Below are 6,749 nucleotides of genomic sequence, written 5' to 3'. Positions count from 1 at the left end.
CACAGAATTTCTTACTCAGGCTGGTTTGAACCATGATACTCAGATCTGAGCCTCCTCAGTAGCTAGGCTTACAGGCATGAGCCACTCGCACCTGGCTGCACATGTGTTTTGAACCCCTAAACTACAGCTCAGCCTCTGTCCTCCTGGTTCTCTGGAGTCTCATGGACTTTCCTGCCAAGGCTGGCTTTGGACCATGATACTGAGATCTCAGCCTCTTGAGTAGCTGGAGTTACAGGTGTGAGCCACTGGTGCCCAGCTAGTCTGGGGGGGGGTGTTGTATTCCTGGTTCAGGGAGGTGAAGAGGACCTCCCCCCATGGCCTCCCATGACCCAGGCACCCCAGGGTTCCTTTGTGTCTACTTCCCTTCTGCCTGGGAGGAAGGTGGGCAGCTTTTCTCTGCCAAGACTGGAATGTGATTATTTTGGGCCTGGCGGGCTCTGCCATGGCTGCAGACACTGCTCAGCCCCGGACCATGGCCATGGACACTGCAGTAGACAGCACCACAGCATGCAAGGGCAGATAACAAGGCCTTACCTGTGAGGGTGGGCAGAGCACTGCACTGACAGGCTGAATCCAGATGCCCTGCTCTGCCATGTCTGTCCCTGGGTCTACCTGGTCCGTTCTTGTCCTGGTCCCTAGACAAGAAGAGACATGCTGATGGGGAGCCATTCAGCCAGGCAGAGGATGGTGGTTGTTTGAGTATGGATGCTGAGGACACAGGCAGTGACCAGAACTCGACTAAACCCCGAGATCATGGACAGATGAGATGGTGATCAACCCTCCTCCCTGAAGGTGGGAGAGGGGCCTGCGGGAACTCTCTAAGGGAATGGGGCCAAGTGAGCTGACTCTCAGCTATAGTCTGGGTCTAGAAGATTCTCCAAAGGCCCCCACATGGAAAGAGTGGTCCTCAGTCTGGGAGCTGCCAGAAGAACATGATTTAATATTTAAGCATCTCCAGGAGGAGTGGGGTTTGGGACCCTGTTCTCTCTCTCTCTCTCTCTCTCTCTCTCTCTCTCTCTCTCTCTCTCTCTCTCTCTCTCTCTCTCTCTCTCTCTCTCTCTCTCTCTCTCTCTCTCTCTCTCTCTCTCTCTCTCTCTTCTCTCCTAACTGCCATGAGGTAAGAAGGTAAGAAGTCTTCTCTGCTACAGGTAAACCCACAGCAATGGGACTGCTGCCTTAAATGGAAACCTATGTGGCAGTGAACCAAACTAAACCTTCTCTCGTGGTGAATGATCCCACGCGGGGATCTGGTCACAGTGCTGGGGAGCTGGTGCATGCAGCCCTACACTGGACATCCAGCCCCAGAGCTTCTCCAGGGTCCTTACTGGCTCAGAGTCCCAGGGGTCAGAAACCACGGATGGACTAGGATGGAGCAAAGGGTCAGAGCCCCTGCCACCCCATTGTTCCCTCCCCATCCCCTGCATCTCCATGAAGATGTATCTGTGGGTTTGGGGAGGCCCAGTGTGGTGCTGTTATTTGAGAGTTAATGTCTTTCCCTTGGAAGGAATAAAAAAAAAAAACATGTGGTGACAAAGAATTTGTTCTGTTCTTTAGGTGGTAGGCACGGATTCCTCACCAATTAGCAGCATCTAGTTCTAGTGGAAGATGGGTCCCTGGTGGCGCTGGCAGCCATCCTGGATGCGACAGCGAGAAGCTCCTGATGGCCCATCTATGCTGTCTGCCCTTCCAAAAACCCGTCCCTCCCTCCTTCCCCTCCGCAGCCCTCCCCCTCCCAGAAGCCTACCTGCCTCCCTTGCTTTAAAATTTATTTTTAAATGCTCAGCACTGAGAAGTGGCAGCTATCTCCTGCCAGAGCCTGCCGGCAACAAAAGGGAATCCTGAATTAGGAGGCGAGGATGCAGAAAAATAAAGACATAAGAAAAAGGATGGGGTTGGGAGGTCTGCAGCTTAAGACTGCAGCCCCATTTATTTTTAACTTTCACTATTATATGGAATTAGAAGTCAAGAGGTAACATAAGGTTACCAAAGTCTAGAAAAACAAGGAAAATTTCAGTTAAAACAGAGTGCAGTAAAAAAAAAAAATAAAGACAAGGTCAACTAGTAGAAAGTAAAACAATCTCTGCAGACATAACAAAGAAATCCCAGGCACCTGGTGGTTTTTAAGTAACCCAGTTTCTTGTACATGCCCCACATTGAGCATTTGGGTCAAGATGACCTTTAAACTTTACTGTCGGCTCCCAACAATCTCCAGCTCTTTCTATCTTTCTTTCTTTCTTTCTTTCTTTCTTTCTTTCTTTCTTTCTTTCTTTCTTTCTTTCTTTCTTTCTTTCTTTCTTTCTTTCTTTCTTTCTTTCTTTCTTTCTTTCTATCTTACTTTCTTTCTTCTTCTTCTTCTTCTTCTTCTTCTTCTTCTTCTTCTTCTTCTTCTTCTTCTTCTTCTTCTTCTTCTTCTTCTTCTTCTTCTTCTTCTTCTTCTTCTTCTTCTTCTTCTTCTTCTTCTTCTTCTTCTTCTTCTTCTTCTTCTTCTTTGTTTATTTATTTTTTAAAATTTTTTATTTATTTATTTTTGCTGGTTTGGTATCCCTTTTATTGACTCATGTATTGTGTGGACATAAATTTTGGGTGTTTGGGGAGTTACAGTGGTCCTGCTTGAAAGGATCCTTCATGTCCATTCCAGGGGACCACCCAAAGGCAAGCAGGCACAAGAGAAAGATTACTACAAGGTGTATTAGAGAAGCCATATTTCCCCGAACAGGGAACACATGGCATCCGTCCCTATTCAGGTAGCAGGAGGGGCTGGGAGTAGGAAGTGAAGTGGGTGTTTGCTCAGGTGGGTCTGGGTGGAGAGAGGGAGTGGCCTGCTGTAGGGCGGGAACTCCAGGGCAGACAGTAGCTCAGGGCTGGGTGGAGCTGAGGACCAAAAGTGGGCATAAAGCTAACTTCACTTGGGAGCTGGTTTGAGGCTCAGCTTTCCAATACGGCTTCTTGCATTGGTCTGACACTAGTGCTGATTGCTGGCTGGCTAATCTAAGTGTGTTCACTTGGTGGAAGACTTCTCACCAGGAAGCTTCTGTTTATATTTGCTGATGGCCCAATAGCCAGAGCAAAGTGCATGTGCAAAGGGCAGAGTGCTTGTGGGAGGGTGTGCAGGGAGTGAATTGAGGAAGTGAGATTCCCTAGCCAGCTGTGAAAGGAATCATCAAACAAGTTGTTGAAACATCTCCAAAAATCTGAGTGGCTTCCTCCAGCTAAGGACTCTTCTTATTTTTGTCCATCATGGGGCTTGAACTCAGGGCCTAAACATTTCCTCTGAGATTTTTTTGCTCAGAGCGAGTGCTCTACCATGGTAAGCCACAGCTCTACTTCCAATTTTTAGGTGGTTCATTGGATATAAGTCTCATGAACTTTCCTGTTTAGGTTGGGTTTGAGATCTTTAGATCTCAGCCTCCTGAGTAACTGGGATTACAGGCATGAGCTACTGGCACCCAGCTTGAGGATTATTTCTTGCCTAACACAATTCCAAGCTGAGGAAACTCAGCAGGAATTCTCTTATTCAGTTGCTCTGCCATGGGCTAAGAACTTTAGAGCCCATGGCCTGTTATCAGTGTCCACCCTTTCTGGAACCATGGGCCTCAGGAATTCTCCACTGCTCTGTACAACACTGGAAAAAGCAGAGGATGGAGGACTAAGGAAATGTTTTAGAGATCAAGTGTGGAAATGTTGTATGGCAGCTGTAGCTGTTGCCAGGTCAGAGGGGCTGGAAGGTTCTAGAAAGAATTCAAGGATAGATGGAGAGGAGACACGAGTGGGAGCAGGCTTACTAATACAAAGTGAAGGCAAAGGGCGAAGGCGGCATAATAATGAAGGACTAATGGCCTTGAGGGTCCAAGGACCCTCGATCATTTCCGGGAGCTTGGAGGTGGTCATGTCTGGAAACCCATGTCCACAACTTCAGGGCTGTGCAGCACCAACACCGGCATGTTGGGCAGGACTTGATGGTTAGACTAGGACTGTCCCCTTCCAAAGCTGTGGGGATGGCAAGTCAGCAAGACCTCGTTGTATGACACGACTCATTCTATGAAGGGCAGCAGGTCAAGATGTGAGTTTTTCTTTTTTTTTTTTTGGCTATTGCTGGGGTTTTGAACTCGGGCCTTTCCCTTCTAGGCAGTGCTTTACCAGTTGAGCCATTCCCTCCATGCTTTTTTTGTTTTCTTTTCTAGATTCCATCTCTTGTTTTTGCTTACAGCTGGATTCAGAGCAAGATCTTCCCTCCTGTGATTGCTGAGGAGCTGGAATGCAGTTACCTTTGGCTTATTGGTTGAGATGGGGAATCCTCTTGTTTGCTACACTGGCCTTGAATTTAAATCCTCCTGATCCCTACCTCCCTTGAGAGCTTGTTTTATGGGTTGTTCTAATGTAATTGGTAACCCTCTGACATTCTGCCAAGGTTTTAGAAACTGACTAAGATGTTGGAAATTAAACAAGCTCTACCTGAAGATGAGCTGTGAATTCCAATTGTTGTAGGTGTTACAGGTGTTCTGTGGTCTGTTTTTCTTTATGGAAGGAGGTGAGTATTTTCTGTGGCTTACTTCCTGATTTCTTATAAAGTTTTTAATTCATCTTCAGGAAATTAGAGTGGTTTAGCCTGAAAGCTAGTGACTCCTGTTAGCCATAGCCAGAATACAGGACTGATTTCCATTTGTCCAGACTGCCTCTGGTATAGATGGGGAGCTGGAGTAGTATGAGGGATGTTGTTTGAGGGTAGACCATTCTTAATCCTGGGTCCACCCTCTGTCTGTGGACTGGCTCAGGGTCGATCACTCCCACGTGTCTGTGCTGGCAGCGAAAACGTCGGGGGAATCTGAGCGACCGGGCTCCACGTGGCACCCACCGAGCACCTGACAGGGACCTCCACCGATCAGTGAGCCCAAGCCCGGTCCTAGCCACACACTACCAATGCACTAACATCACAGGCTTCTTCTTCTTTTAATTTAAAGTTTTTATTTTTGTAGAGAGATTCCCAGTGAGTTGTTTATTTTTCTTGCCCTTTTCCATATTTGATGAGGGAAGAGTGCCACGGCAGTAACAGTTGTGATTCATTGAACCTTTATGGTGTCTGGCTCTGTATGCAGCACGGTGTTGTAGGGTCTTCATGATCAAAACAACCCGGGGGGGAGGGGGGAGCGGGGTTGTCGATGTCAGCACCCCATTTCCACACCTCAGGGGTGGGAACCCCTCCTGGCCAAGGCCCCATGGTACAGAAGTGTTTCTTGTAGTGGAGACCCCACCCTCCCACTTTGTCTGTCAGATGGAGGAGATCTGAAATTCATGTTGGCCCAGCCCTGGTGCCTCACACCTGTAATTCCAGCTACTACAGAAGGCTGAGATCATGGTTCAAAGCCAGTATGGGTAGGAAACTCCTCAAGACATTTATCTCCATGGAGCCAACCAAAAGCCAGAAGTGGAGCTGTGAAAGTGAATGAAAATGTTTTGGGACAGCGCCCAGCTCTGAGTTCAAGCCCCAGGACCGGCACAAAGGAAAACAAACAAAATTCCCATTGCACAGAGAACTGTTTTATCAGTGACACCTTGTGGGAAGTGCTGTCTCCTCCTGCTTTTGAGTGAAATCGGGGTCCTGTGAGACAGGTGGGTCCTGTGCATCACGAAGCTCTGCTGCCAGGGGCCCAGGCGTGGCTGCTCGGGGTGTGGTGTGCCTGCCACCACAGGGGACAGAGGAGCTGCTTCTGCCTGGATCCAGAACTTTCCTAGACTCACAGGCTCTCCTTTCTCCTTCAGGTAGAGGAGGGTTATCTCCCAGACTTGTGGAATTTTCTATTTGTCGTCCTGAGCAATCCTTGCCTGCTGCTCCCTGCTGTGGATATTTTCAGATGGCAGTGGGAGAGCCACACAGCCTGTGATCATGACTCCATTCACTGGGACGTAGCAAGCCTGGGCTTCTTGGAGAATGAAGAATTCAGAGACGGCCCCTTCTGGCTCTATCAGAGGTTCAGGTTGACAAATGGAGACGTGGCAGGCTGTGGTCTTTTGTTTTCAGCAATGGCGGGGTAATATCTGCACCGGCAGCAGCTGACAGCTGACAGCATCCCAGTGTTGGCCCTTCGCCCCTCAATTTCATATCCTCCACTCGAAGCCACATAGCTCTTCCCTAAGCTAAATAATGGGACACACAGCTCTCCCAAGAAAAGACAGGGATGTGTGCGAACATGTGCCTGGGTGAGTGTGTGCACACTTGTGTGAGGGAGAAGTTTCCACCAATCAGAACAGATGCATCTCAAATAATGACTGACCTTAGAGCTTTTTCATTTCTCCTAGGGATCTGGAACACAATGAAAGCATCTGGAGTTGACTGGGCCCACTGTGCCATGATTTCACATAAACACAGAGACTGAATGTGTCCTGGGGTCTTGGAATTGAGCAGTTGTGGGTGAGCCTGCATCCCACCTTGCCATCTGACTCCTGCATCAACATCAGGATGCAGCTTCCATCTTTGGACACTTACTTTTGGCCTCCCAGATGCTTCTTGGTTTGAACATTATGGGTCAAGACTAGCTCAGGCAAAAAAAAAAAGTTTGTGAGACCTCATTTCAATGAAACAAGCCAGGTGTGTAGCACATGCCTATCACCCAGATACACAGGAGCTGTAGGTGGGAGGATTGCAGGCGGGGCCAGCCCTGGGTATTTAGAAGTGATTAGAACAGTGGGGGCACAGGAGGCAGAGGGTTGGAGGGGTGTGTGGGGGCTGGTTAGCAGGGGGTACCATTGCCAGC

The sequence above is a fragment of the Dipodomys merriami genome, unplaced genomic scaffold (assembly GCF_024711535.1).
Source record: "Dipodomys merriami isolate MVZ:Mamm:240054 unplaced genomic scaffold, mDipMer1.0.p SCAF_311, whole genome shotgun sequence".
Taxonomy (NCBI): domain Eukaryota; kingdom Metazoa; phylum Chordata; class Mammalia; order Rodentia; family Heteromyidae; genus Dipodomys; species Dipodomys merriami.
The sequence above is the reverse complement of the archived record's forward strand: the minus strand, read 5'-3'. Positions refer to the sequence as shown.